The 20,040-nt window shown below is 38.0% G+C and overlaps 1 protein-coding gene across 1 annotated transcript in view; it reads left to right on the top strand.

Moving 5' to 3' along the window:
* The window catches only part of FGGY (FGGY carbohydrate kinase domain containing), a gene marked incomplete at both ends in the record, with an annotated part of 137,172 nt that overhangs the window by 26,573 nt on the left and 90,559 nt on the right, over positions 1–20,040 (top strand). The window lies entirely within an intron of this gene.

Here is a 20,040-nt window from a genome sequence, read left to right as displayed (position 1 = left end):
TAGAAATGCTGTTAAACAGGAGTGTTTGTAAGTTTAGATTGTGGACGAGAAATGTGGTGATATGAAAGGAATCATCTTGGTTTTGGGTTCTTACTTCCCCAAGCCCAAAGGCAGGCTTGGCTCTGTTCTCCCCTGCAGTTCGGGCTGTGCAGTGGCTTGATGTGAAATTTGAGAAACATATGTAGTTTTCTATTTCAGGAAAATGATCTCAGGGATTGAATGTGTGTTTTGCTGGCTGTTAAGCTCTGATCTTGCCTAGTGTGGTAGTTTGAGAGTGTGTGTATATGTGAGTGTGTGTGTGTGTGTCTGTGTGATGGTTAAGACATTCTCCAGTGCTTTAAAAAAAGAAAAAATCAGGGTTCATATATTCATTGCTGTTAAAGGTCTTATTTCTTCAGTCTCAAAATGCAACATCCTACATCATAAGAAGCCTCTTAAATAAATACACTATGATCTACATCAGAAAATGTTTCTGTCTTTTATTTTTCCATAATAGTCATTAATATTTACTTGAGCTGGTGAGTGGTACACACACAAAGTTTTCCATCGAAGCAAAGGAGCTGTGTTTAAACAACGCTTTCATTGTTGATCCTGTGCAGAAGCGATATATATGTGAACACTGTAATTATTAGCTTCTTTGAGGGTCAGATAATAATCTCCCCTTAATAAAGTTTGTAAAGAGATGGCTGGGAGTCTTTGAGATCTGGCTTGGTGACGTGCTAACTAATGGTGGCACTGGATAACTGCGCTTCACTGAAGCTGGGGCAGGGGGGAGGAGTGTCAAAGGAGGTTGTGGTGTTATGGCCTTAAATTCTGAGGAAAGACAAGGCAGAAACCACAGAGGAGCTTGTTTTTCAGTTCTCTTCATCTCATTTTTTTACACTAATCTTGGTTCTCTTCAGATACAGGCTGGGTGTTCAGGGGATGTGTGTTTCTTTTGCATTAGCTTCTGTGAACGCCATCAGGGATCAGACCCTCATGGTACAAGGCACGTTATAAACAATCTGTCGTCTTCTTTGAACTCGATTCCTTATGTGAAACACCGTGGAAAGCCCCATGCAAAGTCCTTGTCCCTTGTGAGACTGGGGCTCTGTTCAGCAAGAGCTGTGTAACAATTGCTTTCTTGCATACGTTTGAACCAGATAAGAAAATAGACGTATTTATAAACTCCTGGGACATTTACAGCCCCAGCAGTGTTTCAGTGTGCACATATATAATGTATGTATTCACAGTAAATTCTTAAAAACCACCCCCTGAAAACAATAACATTCCAGGAGTGTTCTTGTCCAGTGAAGGAAAAGAAAGCTATGTAGCGTGAAGTCTGTGCATTGTATGTGTACATATAGTGCTTAAAAGTATTAAAACTCACTTAAATTTATTATTCCATAAGGGATCTCTTGCTTCTTTTTTTAAAATTTTTTTTTTTTAAACTTTACTCTTCTGAAATATCTTGCATATGAAAGTCTTAATAAATTCAGCCTTAAAATGCTCTTCTTAAGTAAGAAGGTGGCATTATTATTTTATAGATGGAAAAATAGACGTATAATTTGAAGGGTAACATTTTTCTAAGTGTTTAGCTGAACGTCCAGATTTCTGTCTAACTTGCAGTGAGAATTAAGTGTCCTATTCCATAGGCATTTTTACAGATCACACTATAAATTATTTATTCTGGACCAATTCTTCCTCCAGACTTCCCAAACAAATGCTTTTCACCACTAGAGTGTTCCTCCCATCACTTTCACTGTAATACATGCTTGTAACAACAGTCTTGGCCTGGAAGGCAGTTTACTTACACGTTTGCTTTATTTTTGTTGGCTGGCTATCTAAATCTGTTTAATGTTAGTAACTTTCACTGGAAATTCTCATCATGCTTTAGGATGACACTGATGGTGTCAGGGTTGATTTACATTATCTCTTTAAAGTAGCATTAGCTTACATAGGACTTTTTCTCTTATTTGTTTTAGCGTTCATATTATCCAGAGAGGAGCCTTTTAACTGTGAAATGTAAATAACCTGACAACGAAGACTTCAAAAGAAAATTATTCTTTGTCCATGGCAGTGATACCAATTTTGCCAACTCCGTAACCTTTAAAATAGTGTACTTTTGTGCTTGACCTGTCATCTGCCTATAAAAATAATCTTAGATTAATGATACAGTGCTTTCAAGAATGTGTCTGAAGAAAGCAGACACTTCTACATATGTGTTCTGTCATTTCTTCATTGTGGTAGACCATCTGCTGCTTTAACTATAAGAAAGATCTGGTTATTGATTTGGTGTAAGTGCCTGGCTATGCCTTCTACATACATTAAGATAGTGAACACTTTTTACTGTAGCTTGCAAATTGATGTTGCCAGATAGTGAGCCTGATATTATATAAATATATAATGCGTTGCATAAAATCACCAAGGATTTGTTTTTTCCTTCCCTTGTTCTTTATGCCATTGCCATTCCATTAAGCTGCTCATTAGATGAAAGGTTGTAATTCAGTCTTCAGTGCGTGAAATGTATATGTACTTATGGAATCAAAGACATTCCAAGAAAGGTCGTTTATTTTCTTACTACCTTCTTTAATTAAATTTCAATGGTAGGATTCTGACTGTCTGACGAGAGAAACAGATGAAGCAATAATGATTGCAGTGTGATACAGTAAAGATGACTGAAGTTATGTTTATTGGTTGTCAGACCCTGCATGCATAGGAAATTTAATTCTCTGGTGGATAGGATAGTTGAAATTTCAGATTCCACTATGGCTGTTAGTTTTATTTTAAAGTGAAGGGGGGAAGTTTTCTATTTTACCTTTTAGTATCAACTGGCTTCGGCTGATATTTGGATTTTATATGTATTTGGCTCAGATTGCTCACATTCAGCTTTAAATTGCCTCTAGAGCTGCTAATCTAAGTTAAAACCTGTGTTTGTCCACTTTATTTTCATTCAAGTGCTCTATCTCAGATTTGTCAGCCTGAGTTATGAGCTTGCTGGTGTTCTGTGTTTTGAGTGTATCCTTTTACTCTCCTGCGTGGGGATTTGGAAACAAGCAGCACTCCTCAGGGAGCCTCTCCCTGTGTTACCCATGGTGCTGTAGTCAGCTCAGAGCCCCAGAGCTGTGGCTCTTCTGCCACCCCTCCCAGGCTCCATGTGCCAGTGGCTGTTAGAGTAGAAGGGAGTCCATGGAAGGTGGCCTAGCAATTGCCTCTAGTACGCACGCACAAGGAATTTTTGTCAAAATGGGAAAGAAAGTAGGAAAGCCCTTCATACTGCAGAAGTTGATTGGGAAGAACTTATCTGAGGATGTGCAAAGAGGGATAGGCCTGTTATATTCAAAACCCTCCTTGACCCCAAAACTCACTTGCATTTATGCATATGTAGTACATGTTGCTAGGATGAAGGAAATAAATAAATAACTCCAACTTTCATTCACTGTAGGTTGAAACTTACGGTTTTGAAACTTACAGCTTTGAATTATACTGTCCTCTCCTTCCAACCTAATTTTCCAAGGTGAGTTCTTTCTTCTGAGGGATGAGGCTGGATCTGCACAATAAGGTGGTTTTATATTTAATTAAAAGTGACAAGAAAGGGAGAACATGCCACAAAATACACAGAGAACTATTTTCATGTAGTTTTAGTCTTCTAAGATTCCCTCCATGAACCTGTACTTGGAAGTTTTTGATGCTGGTTTGTGGTTGTATGTAACGTATTTAATAAAGGCTCTTTTGAGAAAAAGCAATATTATGATATAATTTTACTTTCAAGAAACAAAGTCGGTGTGCTTCGTCTCTTAATGGAAAAAGTAGGCATGATGTCCTTAATTCCCTGAACATAGTATCTGTATGTGAGGTTACTGCTGCATAATGCTTTCATCTCCCTATAAAGAAGGGAAAATCGGGAATGTGTAAGAGCATGATACACTGTTGACATCTCTTCTTCATGTTTGTCCTTCATGAACAGTATCATTCATATGTCATACTGAGTAATGCTTGTCCATGACATACATAATTTGAATGTGTATCTCAAAGACAGATTTGAGTTCTTTAGTGTTCACCATTCCTCATGCTGATGCCCCAGTACCACCAGGTATGAATACAATTCCAGCTGGTTTCAGACTTCCTGGTTTTGTATACTTTGTCCTGTAGCAACTCTTCCTTTTGTGTATAAGGACAGTTCATAAACAGATGTTGAGTCTCAGTATGGTGCCTGAAATTTCCTGCTATCTCTGACCTGCCTGTAACAACACAGACAATCCTAATTTACACGGGTTAGCTCCACTGGTGATCTGTCTAAGTAAATTTCCTCTTAACTCTTTCTTTTTCAGGTTATGTCTCTTTAAATGTAGATCAAAGGAAAGTTATACCTACTAAAAATGTTAAGAGTAAAGAGATTTCTAATTGCCTAACTTATCGAGAGACGTATTAATCAATTAATTAAAGTAGATGCTCATTTGCTGTGGCACAAACAGAATAATAGGGAGAGAAAGGAGGAGGGAGAGTAAAAAGAATGATGTCCAAAGTGACATATCACAAATTGCCTTGTAACTATGATATCTGCCGTGCTGATGGAAATCATTTCAGGCTGATCTCTAGGGCTTCATCTGCTATCTTGTTTACTTGTTGGCTTATCTGAAAGGGCCTCTATTTGTGTGTGTGTGCGTGTGTGTATGCCCACATGTGTGCATAAAATAGGGAATACAGTTTTACTTTATTAAATTTGAAACTCTGCTTGGAGGAATATTGCTCAAGAAAACCACATCAGGCCAAGCTTTTGAAAATGCAGACTGGTTTAGAGAAAGCATTTTAATATATTGAAGCCTCAAGCCATCTACCTCTCTGCTCCTGAGAGCTCTACCTGAAAACTTCCAGGGCTGAATAATTTAAGGTTTGGGGTTTTTTAATCTTTCTGCAAGAAATACTAGTCTGATGTTTTATTTTCTTAAAGTCTGAACTCCACATAACTTTTTTTCAGAACTGTTTATCCTCACTCCAGACATGAACCTTGGAAAGGTGGCAGAAAAAACAAACAGCTGCTGTGTTTTTGGGCAGTCTGCATTCCTTTTACTCTCTGAGATCAGACTTGTGCTGAGATTTTCAAATTATTTGTCCTAGGGCTTAACCACTTTCACTCCTGCTTAAAAGTCAGTGAGTTTGCCATACCGGTGCTTGTGAGAGCTGTCATGGAGAGCCTTAATGATTCAAGACCTATGAATATATGATGTGTTCTTAGGGCTTTTTATTATTGTTTCGTTCCAACTTCACCTACCTCCCTAATCATCTTTCCATTTTTGGACTCCAACCTTTTTTTAACTTAAGCATTTTGCTTAAGATATTCTAGGGAATTTTGTTTTCATTTTGGTTTTGGGGTAAATTTGATGCATATAAAAATGTTGTTAATGAATCAGGGTGGAGGCAATAAAAAAGACTGTCACATTCCCAGGGCCCAGAGTCGGAAATTATTTTCTCCTATCTTGGGATTCTTTCCTTCACAGGTGGGAGAGGGGAAGGAGAGCCATGGCTCCTGTGGCAGTGTTTTGTGCCCTCTTGGTGAGGCCTCCAAAATACGTTCTGTGGAGCTTGATGAAAGAGGTGGAAGAGTCAGGATAATGTGGGCTTTGTGTGGTGAACTACTAAAGGCATGTTTGATGGTCGGGGCCTTCATGTGGGTTTGCCTGTCAGAGAGACGTGAAGGTGCTGCTTCTACTCGTGCCTCATAAGTAGCCTAAAGCTCAAGCATGTCTTGCAGTTCCCTCGCTTTCCAATTCATGGAGCTTCTCTGAGTAAAGAGATTGGTTGTACCAGATGGCTATTTTTGTGATATGGGTTAAATATATTGGGCAGGATGCTGAGACCAAACGTGTGTTTACTAGCAACTAGAGTTAATGGAAAAACAAAGCAGTCAGTCCAATTCTGAAGGGCTTTTTAGTTAACCGTGTTCATTCTTTTCTTTGGGCGGTTTTCCAGCAAAGCACTTAGGCACGTGCTTAAAGTTAAAGCATGTGCTTAAGTGCTTTGCTGGTCTGGGTCCTTTACTTGCTATCCAAGCATGTTGGTATGAACAGGCTGTTGGTTATATGAATGTTTGGGGAACTGTTCTTCTTTCACTGTTCATTTTTCTCCTCTGAACTTTTTGTTCACTTACGGCCCAGAAAAGATAATTTGTGATTTTAGTATGACACAGATAACGATTTGGAAACAGTCTGTAGGTTATTGGTTGAGATTATTTGGCAATGATTATGAAGAAATTGTGTATTTGGAAAAATCAAGGTCAGTTCACCCACAGAAGTTTTCATCTGATGTCTTGCTCCAGCTGAGTAATCTGACTGACAGCACTTGTCATATGACAAGAGCATCCTCAGACAGTTAAGGTACTGTGAATTTAGCCCGTGGTATGACACGTTATTCCTTCTTCCAGAAAATTCTCTTTAAGTAACTGCTGCCTTTTATGTGGCACTTGCTCTTATTTTTTGATGTGGATGTATATTTGTTTGTTTATTTATTTATTTCTCTTTTTCATTACTGCAGTCCAGAATTGCGTATCTCTGATTACTGCAGGACAGCAAGTCTTGTGCTGTTCCTCCTCCTCATTCTCATACCATCCATGGCAAGTCAGGACAGGAGAACTCAGTTAAATTCAGACCTTAGGATTTCTGTCTGCATCTTGCAGCAGTGAAAGTTGGCCTTTCACCTCTAGAGCCATCTTAGAACATTAGTGAGTTAATTTTCTTTGTGCTTTTCTTTGTGAAGGTGCAAACCACTTTAGACTAAGGAAAATGGCTTCATTATGCAGAATGGACAGCCTGATATTGCTGACTTAATTGCTGGAGTTAGTAAGGACTATCTATATAGAATAAGTCAAGCACAATCCTGCAGTTGCTTATGCAAACAAATGACTTACATAAATGCTCCAGCTGACGTCAAAGGCACTATTCGTTCAGGTCAGGTTACTCACACCTAAGTCTTTGTAGGACCAAGCTCATAGATAAATCGTAGCTTGCAAAATTGCATTTTAAAAAATTTGTTCTTAATTTCTCTTACATAAAAATGTACAGGGTTTCTAAGAAGAGTGATGTTTTTAATTCCATCACTTAATTTGGTAAAATACACAAATGTGGAAATTCTTGCTTTTTTTTTTTCCATTAAAAAATACAAAGCATTAAAGAGAGAATAAAGTATCCTTTATTTTTTCAGGCAGCTAACATAGGGATTTTAAATTGACTTTTAGTTCATTCTTCTCTGTGCTTGCAGCATTTGCAAGTGTATTTTCTGGAATTATTGCAGTATAATTCAAGTATCAAGAAAGGGAAAGACAAATATTTTAGTGTTGTTAGAAGTGCATGAAAGGGTTCATTAGAGTTTAGAATAGTGGTAAACTCCACCCTTCTGGTTCAACCATCAGCCTTTCACAGTGTTTAGTGTAAGGCAAGCTCGGGCATTACCCGGCTTACCTGGGAGGGTTAGCTCTGTCTCTGAGAGTGCTGTGGATGTTCATTCCCAGATGAAGTTGTTTTTAAGATTTAAATGAATGTAAAAGACATTGATGTCCACCTTCCTTGTCTAACAAGCTAAAGCATCTGAAATTAGAAGAGTAACATCTTTCTTTTAGCCACTCTTCCAAGAACCCATGGGTTGATTTGTTCATTGTTATAACAAGTCAAAGAGGAGGTTCATTTTGTCCAGTCCCTTCTCTTTGACAATGGCAGCAGTAACTGTTTCAGTGGAATAAAAGGAGGGAGGAATCCTATAACTGACAAGATGTTAACTTCCTTCTGGGGACAGTTCTTTCAAATCATGCTTAGTTAATGAGGGTTTATGTTCTCTTATATTATTTCTCTCTATCATTATGAGTGGAAGCAGTCTAGATATCCATGTAATGTAGTCTTGTTTTCTTTTTTTTTTTTTTTTTTTCTGTTAAGGTTTTGGTCCCAGCAATACCCATACCCTTTTTCAATTGCATAATGATTACTTGTTTTATTTGAATGAATGTATTGCTGTATTCTGAGGAATAATGACACCCGATTTGTCTGCTCTGTAGCCTTCCTTATTTGCTGTATTGATCTCCCATTCCTCTTCCTACTGATGTAGATAAGCTGTTTTTTTCATTCTTACTTTATGGAAAGTTACATATGCTTTTACTCACTTCTGTTATCTGTTTCAGAACTCCTTGTGGCTCTGCTTGGGGGGTTTTCTTTCTTTGGTTTGCAAAATCACACAGCTATCCAAAGAATACTGTTGATCTCCTTGCTTTTTTGAGATTTGCTCAAAAATTTACGCTCTTTTTTACATGAATACAGTTCCAAAGGACTGTAAACTGGAACCATTAATTATTATTATTATTGTTATTGTTATTATTATTATTAAATATACTCTAGAAATAGGTGAACTGATACTGTCATTTAAAAGATTAAAATACAAGCATACAATACAGCATATGATGTATGTAAAATGAGCCATCCTGCATTTCCTTTGATTTAAATGCCTTACCTTAAAATCTAACAGTCAAAAATGTTTTTAAAGTTTTATAATAATGACTGTAAATTTTGACCAAATATATCTAGTATTTAGAAATGCCTTATGATTTTAAGAGTATACATTGACTGAACTGATTCTTGTGACAGGAGGTAACAACATACCTCATTGCCTGTGTAGGAATCTCTAATGTGCATCTTTGATTCAGGTGCACATGGCAGCTGAATCCTTTCATTCTAACTAGGGTAAGACTTGAAGGAGGTTTGCCTGAGTAAAGGAGGAGGACTCAATATTGGAGTTTAGCATGTGAAATCGGATCAGTCTGCATCAAAACGTAGTTATTAAAACTTTCTTTTATTGCAGTACTCTTGGCAATTTCTCTGCTTCTGTTCTGGTTTCACTTAGGCTTTGTCTGGCCACAAGTGCATGACAGCCTAGGTTCCAGTTCAGCATAGTCTGACTAAGCTGGTAAAAACTCCCATTAACTCTACTGACATTTCTTCAGGACTTTATACTCGCGCATATGTTCAAGTACCTTGCTAAATTAGCCTCTCAACAGTTTTGATGTTAGGAATAGATATATTATTTACTCATGAATTAGTAAAATCTGTCTTTATAGTGAACTTGTGAAGAGATTTCTGGACTAATAGTTCTCTCTCTCAAAATATCAGTGTTAGGGTTGGAAGGGTGTTTTTTTCCCCTCACTACTCTAATTCTAACCAATTATATGAAAACAGCACAAACCACATCATGAAGTGTAGCATTGCTCATGTGGAGATTTGCTTTACTAGTCAGCGTATAGAATGTCGGTGTCCACATGGCTGCTGGCCAGACATTGTCCTAGCATCATGCCACACTTTCTAAACCACTGGAAAAGTCCACAGTACTTCCTAAGTCTTTGTGCTCCCTAAGCATGGATGTTGGTGGTGCATGTCCCATATTTACTTTTCACACAGTGAAAAGGATAAAGTGACATGGAGCTAATAACTGCAATCTTCCTATAGCCTGCTGATGCTAATCCTGCGGAATAATAAAGTTTATTATAATACAGCTAAGAGATGTGAGGATACGTGTGGCCATGTGAGGACCAGCGGCTGAAGCACCGACTGGTACTGACAGATGTGTTAGGTGATGCAGGTGTGGATGTGAGCAGTGGTGTGCTGCCTTTATGGTAAGGTTGCTGGAAGGGAGTAATCTCGCTCTATCAAAAGCCATATGGTGGTAAGGGAGCTTGCCTGAAACCTGACTTCCTTTTTCTCAGTTACTTGTAGTCTTTGCTTAATCTTTTGACTAACTTCATTGAGTGTTTGGTGAAGCATTGAACTATGGTAAATTTTCTGAAACTTAGACCTCCAGAGGAAAGCTGTGTACTGGCTCTGTATACCAATGCTTTCGGTTTTAATTGTGTAATAGTTTTAGCTGCCTGAAGAAGGTAACAGGAGAAGATATGTTTTTTTAAATACAAACTCTTAATTGAAATAGATATTTGACTTCCTATTGCAGAGTGGTTTGCTTGAAAATACTGAGCTTGAAAGGGTATATTTTTCTGAATAAATTGAACGGAATCACTGCTGATGTTGCATAATGGCAGGAGGTATGTCCAGAGAGCAGGCTGCCGGACTGGAGCAGCTGGATACGTGGGCTTTATTTCCAGTTTTGCTTTTCATTTGCCTTGCCATTTTTTGGATGATTTTTGCAACCTCTCCTCTGCTTACTAAGCTTTACAGTGGCAAAGAGATTCAATTTTATATATATGTATGCTTCTTGTTACTCTCATATTTAAAGATTTAGACTGTAGCTGTGCATAGGAAGATCTTTAAAATATTCAGGATCATAGTATCTGAATGGTGTCTTTCTGCCTGGGTCTCTAGACTGAGTCTCTGGAGTTCAAGATTCAATTCAGGGGTCTGAATGAGGTTTACTCTTTGACCCTTGGCCAAGTCACTCAATTTCTTTTGCCTCTGTTTGCCATCTTTTAAGAGAATGGATTAATATTTCCAATCCCACATGCTATGTCTGATTTGTCTAGACAATACATTTTTGTGTCTAGGACTGTGTCTCATTATGTGTTTTTCAACAATGCCGAAGACAATGGGCTTGAATCTTGGTTGGGTGTCTGTAATATAATACAGAATGAAATTAATAAAAAAGCAAGCAGTCTGCTGACTGTTTGCTTCGCCTTGCCTCATGACATGGTGAGGCGTATGTGGGTGGATAAAATATTCTTATTTTGTACTTTCTGGTCCAACTCAACATGTTTAGCTAAATGCATCCCTGGTATGAATCCACTGAAATGATTGGCTGTACACAAGGGATTAATCTGACTCGATATGTTGCACTTAGATGGGTGTTTCCCTTCAGGTCTGATGACATAACTTCTTCTAGGAATACTGGATTTGAGAGTCTAAGTCTTTAAATCGTTTGCTGGTGTGTTCCTAAACCGAAACACACCTTTTTTTTTTATTTTTTTTTTTTAATTGGATTCTTACAAATAGTAAAAGAAACATAATCTCATTTTTTTTCAATTGGACTCTGTTACAAATAGTAAAAGAAACATAATCTCATTTTAGTTAGTGTGATTCACCTTTTGTTGTATGACTTTTTTGTCATTTGCAGTGTTTGATGCATTTATTTATATTTTTTAAATTACAAGTTTAAATAGATTACAGCAAACAATTAGAGACAGGTACATTCTCCCAATGTAAAGTAAATATCTGCATGTGTATAAATATGTGTGTGTGTGTGTATTTATGAAAAAGTAAAACATGCCAGTTTTCATACAATACTTGTATATCAAATGCATGCTTTCGCATCTCTGGCAAGATGTTCAAAGGTTACTTTTTTAAGATGCCTTATCCAACACAGCATTTTATTTATGTGGGTTGATCCTTAGAGTCTGAGTGTCACAGAAGTGGTTTTCCCAACAGTCTGTCATTAAGTTTGAGGTATATCTGTATAATATAACATCAATGTCATACCTCTTGTGGAGTACAGGAAACACCTACACTTTATGCCTCTCAAGAGACTTCTGTGCTTATTGTGGTGGTAATTGGAGGTCACTCTTAACTCTGGCTGGGGTGGTCAGTAGGTTGATACCAAAGTTGAAAGCACTTTGCTGCTTTGAAACCTTGTGCTGCTATGTAGTCTTTGAAAATGATCCTATTGTTGTTCTTTTTTTTTTCTTTCAAAGTGGCACCCAGGGTTTAAATATAACATGGAATCTTGTCAGGGAGTGGCTGTAATCAGAGGAGATTAATTATAGATGTGGGAGTAGAAAGTTGCAATGTGAATTGTATTTTTCATACAATAAAATCTATCCCTTTAAGCAAGCAACATATTTGCTTAGAAAATTCTGTAATTTAAAAAGCCAGCCAAAAACCTCCCAAGTATTACAGCATGAACAGCAAATACTAGAGTGAGATTTGAGTTGATTACTCCTTTTTCCCCTTTACAGAAATAATTGTAACTTTTTGATTTACTGATTGAAAGACTTTCTTGCCTGCTTACTGATTGTTGCTGAGGTCTGTGAGTGGGACTTCAACATGCACGTGTGGTGGTATGTGTTCGGAAGAGTCAAGAGTCCTGCTTCTACATACTGTATCCTGACAAAAGACCTAAAAGCCCATGGTAATATGTCTGCCTTGAAATGGCTCCTCTCGTTGAGGTCCTGGAAATAATCTGCAAGGAAACTATCTTAGGGTTGTACAAGAAGTTGTTGAGAACTTATATAATACTGAAATGGTGCTGGCCAGCAAGTGGGCATGGAGACAACATTTGTGAAACATGCTTAGCCAGTGCTTTTCTTCACGTGGTGCAACCTTTGCCGGAGTTGGAGCTTCTGCTTACTGCATGAGAAAACCAGTCATGGCCATATCTGGCTGTTTTGCCTGCCTTGGGACAGCTGCCCTTTGAGGCATAGGGACCATTTTTGTGCTTGGATCTGTAGCGTAGGTTTCCCTGAGCAGTGATGAAGTCTGATCTAATATCTCACAAGTTCGACACAGAAACTCTTCGTTTCACCTTAGTGGAAACTGGACAAGCCCCATTACCCCTTACAGCCCCATGCATTTCTTTGTCTGATAAATAACTTCTGAAGTACTGGTGTAATGTCTACGTCTGTTGGTCAGAGATTTGATGGATACCAGTCCCTCAAGGCCTGTGATGTAGCTGCAGTTCCCCAAGAGCCTTCCTCTTACGTAAAAGAGTACATTGCTCTTTCATGGACTGTGCTTTGGCAGGGACACCTGTTTTACATTTTTAAATAAAAGCTGTGCCACCAGTCCAGTGAGACTTCTGGCTTTCCAGATGTGAGGCCAACAGAGCTGCTGAATACAAGTTCACAAATTTTTAAACCAAAATTTAGTCTTGTTGATTGTGAAGGAGTCTTTTAGGACCATACAAGTTCACTGAGTCAGCAGTGTTCAGAAAAAAAATGGAGGGAATAGTGTATCTTGAAATTCAAACAAATACTTTAAACACAGATTTTAAAGAAAACCTGTGAAATCTTTAGGCCAAATGTAGTACTTCAATATAATTTTTTTGCAACAAAAAAAAAATTGACTTGACAGGGTTTGGAAAGGTATTATATAGTCAAATATCAGTGTCATCATTAGCTTCAATGTATCCAGCTGATAGGTCGATCAAGAGCTGTTTGCTGTCCTTTGGGTTGGTGACTTTGTGGATTGGTGTCTTCTACCAAACTTCCATACTTGTAGTAAAAAGAAATCTTTTCTACTAAAACTTTATATTTTGAAACTGAAGAGCTATTTTCTGAGATTCAGTTTTCCTCATGGTGAATTCAATATTGAAGGTGTTTAAAATGAGATAATAAAGACTTCTAAACAAAAAAAAAAAAAAAAAAGGAAGATCCAAATAATTTTTGGAACATTAACTCCTGAAGGCTGAGATCTGGAGTTTAATCCTGTTTCACCTGTGAAATATGACAAAATTGCCATTGACCTTAATGTTAACAAATACTGGCTTTTCATTGCATAGTGCAGAAGGAAGGAAATTCAGCCTAGAGTTTTATATCTATACTTACATATATTATAGATCTTTTTTCTTTGGTGCAGTTTTAGTGAAGATTTCAAAGTGGAGAGAAAGCTTTGATTTTGCTGTGATATTTAACTTTAAAAAATCTAAATGGCAGTCAGATTACTTTTTATTATTTATGACAAATCTAAGCATTATCCAGAGCCCAGAAAGGATGAAGCTAGTAGAATTGCTAATGCTGATTACTGTAATTTCCTTGCTACCTTTATTGGCTAGGTTTAAGTCCTCAGACATGCAAAGACTGAAAGTCGAGGCCTCTGAGTGCAACTGGTATGTGTCTGTTAGTTGTCCCAAACAGGCTTCCCCACCTGTCTTTTTTGTTTGGCATGTTTAATGTTTTGTTAGAAGAAGAAAACCCTTTTCAGGCAAGAGTCATATTGCACTGCTAAGACAATGGGTTTGGGCAGGCAGGAATTTCATAGGCTTTGGGTCAAAGGCAATAATAATAAAAAGCGGTGTGTTGTAAATATTAGGAACTTGGGATTTGCACGGTTGGGTGGATGGAACAGACCCTGACATGTTTCGGTTTGTGTACATGCAATTAAAGAGCTGTTGAATAGGTGAAATGAGTAAAATGCAGACAGCGTATGTGAAATAGAGCACACCCAGACTAACTTGGCCCTGTGGTTTAAAACTAATCTGCCTGAGAGATCTACTGTAGTAACTGAGTGACAACAGGTGCAGCTCTTCTTACACTGCTGTGAACTCAACCCACCGCTCTTTGATTCTTTTTAGCAAATGCTTAACATGGGCAGCATCTCATGCATTTTATACATTTCAAAACTAAATGACTAGGTGTCACATTTTTTCTGTTACCTGAGAAGTATTCCCTTAGGACAAATTGCCCTCTTCTTTTCCTATTTCCCCCAAAGCAGCCAAATACACCCCACAGGCAGAGACATTGGCGTGACAGGTATAAATACCACTGGTGTATATGGATCTAATAATCTGGTTCTGTTTCAAAGGTCATGTATTAATGTATATGGCATTAGCCATAATGGAGCAGAGAATAATTACATGTTTCCTATTACTCTGTGATAACCTCTGCTGTATTTCAGGCTCTTGCAGTACCAGTGCCCAGTTCTGTTTAATATAAAGCTTGGATGCTGGGACTATGTGTGCTGTGTCTTCATTTTTTGTCTGGAACATTTTTGCAAAAACCACAGTCAGATCTGTGACTGTGTTAGAGCGGTGAATTGCTCGTTTTTGTAAAAAGCCTTGAGACTGTGTGGTGCATAATTTGGGACGACATTGGCAGCTTGGTCCAGATGTCAGTATGTGGAGAAGTTCACTTGAGCAGAACCTAAGCCCTGGTTTTCAATTTGAATTCAAAATCTGTTTTGAATTTCAAGTTTGCAGAACAAAAGGAAAAACATGTTTGATGTTGTGACAGTCACACTCCATTGTTTCAGGTCTCCTACTTGCCTTCAGAACGTCATACAGCTTTCTTAGTTCATGATTCTTTGTAGCTTTAAATAAATCTGGCCAACAGACGACAGAAAGTTACTTTATCCTACTGCACGCTACTCCTTTTGGGACCTGCCTATACCCTATCCTAGCTTCTGTAGGACTTAGCTTTGGTACAATCCTCAGCAGGTGCATTTGTTTTTAGTTCATCACCACCAAGTCACTCTCAGTATGACAGCCAGGTTGCAAGGACATTTTTCATGGAATCAAGAGCAAAGCTTCCATTCACTTCAGGATGGTCAAGACAGGGTACTCTGCCTTTAAAGCTGGTAGCTGACTCATTTTCCTGGCTAACTAGTATTGTACCAACCCTCTTGAATGGAAGACCATGTATAAATACCTTATGGGGTCACTTTTCAGGGAAAAACTGTTTCTTTTAGTAACTATACGTGTTAACAGGACTTTTATATTAACTTATACTCAAAATTAGGATGACTTCCAGAAGGCTACTGCAGTTATAGAATATGCCCCAAACCAGGTCTTGTTGTCAAAGATAGCAAGTATTCTCCCAGACAAGGCAGAATCTCTGCAGAGCTGGAAGTCATGTCCTTGCTTTCTTTACCCCTTCTGGAGTGTGGGAGATGGTGTCAGCAAAGAACAGACCAAAGCGTAAAGCTGTGGCATCTCTTAAGTAGGTGTGGAGAAGTTTTTTGTGACCTTTATTTTTTAGATAAATCTTTATGCAGATAACTAAGACCATGCAGTATTTCCCATTTTTAATGTGTATCTGATTTCCTTCTCTCCAAGAAGAATGACACACAGAGAGATAATACTCAGAATGGGTAGACAATGTGGGAAGAGCCACATATCAACTAACTTTGAGCACCTGAGTTGCTTTGGCCATGAGTCTAGTTGCCCTGGATCCTTTTGAAGGTTAGTGGGGGCAAACAGTTGCTTCCTGACAGCATTTTGGGATTTATCAGTGTGTGTTCAATCACTACAGACTCCCTGAACCTCATAGTTTTCTTATGAGGACATACTGCTGGTGGGTTTTTCAGAATGCTGAGACTCTGGTCATACAGGACTTCAGCACATCCACAGTCAGTCCTCAGCAAGAGATGTGCAAAAACTCAGAACTAGACAGTAATAGAAAGGATTGTGTAATATGCTGTGCCCAGCCAAATCTACTTTGTAATGAATGTGGCAGGGATTTTTTTTTCTTGAGGCTGTTGGATGCAAGTAGATCCTATAGTTCTTTGTAGACTAGAATTTGTAAGAAAGAAACTCTAAACATAATTATGCTTCTGTTGAAAATCTGGTTTAAATAAAATAAAAGTTTTCCATGCAAAAGGGTTGTTTTTTTTCAGTAGGAGTATTCTAAGTAAAACTTTTTGTTCTGAACAGAGAAAGGAAATCTTTCATTTCATTGTATTGGGAATATGCTTGAGGAAAACAGTCTTCAAATTCACGGTATTTCAGCCTAGCAACATACGGCCTGTGCTACTGGCGGGTTCCGCACCATGTCTTCTCAAGTCCTGCAAGAGATCAGGCAGTCGGGAGAGGACTGTTGCCTAGATGATTGCCTGTTAACTCAGCACCTTTGAACCCAGTTGATCCTGGTAGTGAAGTAAAGGGAACATTTGCTTTAATCCATCTGGTTCATCCAACTTCAGCTAGTGCAAGTCTGGTGTTTATGGCCAAATAATTGAGGCAATTCTACCAAATAGTTAGGAAAAAAGGAATATACCACAGTGAATATCAGTACTGTTTCTGTTTAATGTCTGCCCTTCATCTCATAAAATTTAGGAGTTACTGTGAATTACACAATTTTCTGATAGTTGAGGCTTGCTTTGTAGGTGTAATAGGTTGGTTCCTTGGCTTCCTCTTCACCATAATGTCTTTCTGGATACAGTTTTTCCAAGTTACGAGTGATGCTATCACTTTCTCAGGGTGATACTCCGGAGGAGAGTTTCTGAGCGATTACCCATAAAGCTAATACATATCTATGCCATTGGTATTCAAAGGTGAAAAACCATGAACAAACTGCTCTCTCTACCTGTGCCGACAGCTCTCTAGGATATACAAATTGAGCAGCTCTTTGTAATTATTACAGCACCTCATCGGGTATGTGGCAGGGATTTGAGTTCAACACATTGGGGTTTTTTTGAACCATGTAGTGAAGTTAATCTGTCATTACGGGCATCTCAAAGAAATCCTTTTTTCTTGAACTGTTATCTAAGAGACCAGAATGCCTTTCTGCAGTGTAATACTTTCTCTTAGATATTAAGGATTTGTATAAAGCTGTATTGTTCAATTAAACATGTGCTTTTTATGTGGCAATTGAATAGTGGCAAGGGTGGAATAAGGAGCTTAAATCCCAGAGAAGTCTAAATGCTCGGACTGTGTTTACAACAAGCATTTTGAGGTTCTTGTGGCCATGAAAATAAAACCTACCAACGTAATGGGTTAGTGTTATAGCTCAAATCTGAGGTTGGTCTTCATATCAGAACCTCCCACTTATAGATCTGCCAGTTCATAGAATCATAGAATCAATCATAGAATCGTCAAGGTTGGAAAAGACCCTTAAGATCATCGAGTCCAACCGTTAACCTATCACTGCCAAGTCCATCTATACCATGTCCTCAAGCACCACATCTATCCGTTCTTTAAATACCTCCAGGGATGGAGACTCAGCCACTTCTCTGGGCAGCCTGTTCCAATGCTTGACCAGACTCCCAAAAATGAGGAGCCATGACATTTAGCTCTCATCCTTTGAGCATTTTTCAGGGTGTGGCAACAGCTCATAGCATTCAACTAATTAGAAAAATACATGTTCAGTTCTGATGAGAATTTGTTATGATTTGGTATTTACCATATTTGGGAAAACTTGATGCATTATCGTTTCACTCTTTATGTCTAAGTTTTTCCTAAAGTGATTAAATGATCTTTATTTCAAATACCCTGTCTTTATTTTTCCTTTTAATGGGAGGTTTGAGCTGATTCAAGGAAAATTTTTATTTTTTCCCAGTATTTTCTTCAGCCTAGAATTTATTTATTCGGCCAGTTTTTGTCAGAGGTCCTAATTAGATTTCTGTGTCTGGCTTTTAAATCCTTGGAAACTGGAATTTCTTATATCAAATTCTTATATTGTCATTGCTGTAGTTGCAAGTCATGTGCTTTTCTGTTTTCAAATCAGACACTGAATTGTAATTGTCTGATCTATTCTTAAACTGTTTAAAAAAAAAAGGGGGGGGGGGGGGCTGGGGTGGTGTCAAAACTGTTTGAAGAGTAGCCCTGAAATAATCTCCACAGTATTTATAAGAACATAAATAGTTGTCTCTGTTTCTTTTTTTTCCCCAAAATGTGTAATGTTAATAAATTCTCTCATTGCAAAGAGCAAACAATGCACCTTTCTAAACAGTGGGATTGTGAAAACATCACCAGTCCTCTGGTTGTAAAAACATGGTCACTCCAAAAGAACAGAATGAAATGAAGCGTGATGCATTTAAAATACACATTTCTGTCCTGGATGAGAAAATGGGAGTACGGGGAGTCCGTATAATCATCTGATCTTCTGCTCAGTGTCACATCAGAGGTTGTACACTGGAACAGTGCCTTTAGCTGTCCCACCTCGTGAGAATCTTGCCCTCACTTGTGCATCCTTGGTTCTCATTGTAAACCCCCAAAACATGGTGAATCTGAGTTCCAGACAGTTTGCCAGCTGTGTGGAACGGCTCTTCCTGTTCTTATTTGGCTTTATTATGTGTACAATATCAGTGTCTAGAAGCCTTAACTTTTTTGTAGATAATAAATAAAAATAGCTTCTTTTTTTCTGTTGTGTTTGCTGATTTCTTTGTTAGTTTCTGTTACTATGTTTTAATGGAGGAGAGGCAGTCACTGTTGCTTTGTTTGTGGGGTATTTCTATATAAATGAATGGGCAACTATGACAAGGATGTTTGTCAAGCTTGAAAGCTTTATTATTTATTTTTTACTGCATTATTTTTTTACTGCTTTATTATTTATTATTTACTGCATGCCTTTTGCTACAACTGTAAAATAAGAAGCCCTACTTTGTCTAGATAGGAGAAGTGCAATGGGATCTGTACTAGCAGCAAGGATGTTATGTGAAGTTTTGTCTCTCCCTTTGACTGAATACTTAGTATTTTGACTATCTAGATGGGTTTGATTGTGTTTTATAGGTACGGGTTGTAGGTGCTGATATGCATGACATCTATCAGCTATGTTGCTGTCTTATTTTTAAGTTTCCTGAAGGCAGCAGTCTTCCTTCTTTGTTCAGTAATTGTACCTTGCTGTAGAAGGTGGGGTCATTGTCCAGAGCTGGTTTTCCTAGGCATTATGGTAATGTAAGTAACAATATGTCATACAATAATAAGACTTTTAGTTTAATTCTCCTTAATTAGGTCCCTAGGTAGTTCACTTGGATGAAAGGGCGGGTTTACTTTAACTCAAAAAATATTTTCGTAGAGAGGAATTTTGTTTGGATTTTACTTATGCAAAACGGCAAGAATAAGTCAAGTGCTTCAGTAAAATTCAGTTTGCTTTGAAGATACATGTTCAAATTGTAACATCCTAATAAAAAGAATATGTCTGTGAAAGCACACCTTGGCTAAAAATGAGTCACAAATAAGCTGTCTTGTAAGACATCAAAGAAAATCCATCTCTGAAAGGGATTTCTCTTTGAGAACAGTTATGATGATGTGTTTCCCTGAATGCGTCTGAGATGTCTTGCACTTGATGATACAGTAGTATTCCTAAGACTACAGGCAGCTGAAATTTTCAGTATTACTTAGCATTTTTAATACCTTTTAGTTTATTGACTTTTCAAGCACTATTAAATACTGATATTCTGAGATGGTTCTTAGTGTTCAGACAGAAAGCAGTCTGTGTAATACTAAATCTTCAGGACAGTTATTCATATTTTGGGGTGAATGAGAGGTTGGGGATGTGGATCGTTTTAGGAGAAAAACATTCTTTTTGCTGTGATAGACGCTTCTGCAAGTTCTCTTGTCTTTTGTTTGTATTCTGCTCCTGTAGTCTGCCCTTGTGATGCTGTACTGTCACAGTGAAGTTCAGCATCAGCGTATCAGGAATGAGACTTGAAACAA

Source organism: Platalea leucorodia (assembly GCF_965183815.1).
Source record: "Platalea leucorodia genome assembly, chromosome: 5".
NCBI classification, from domain to species: domain Eukaryota; kingdom Metazoa; phylum Chordata; class Aves; order Pelecaniformes; family Threskiornithidae; genus Platalea; species Platalea leucorodia.
This window is presented reverse-complemented; position numbering and strand designations above follow the sequence as displayed.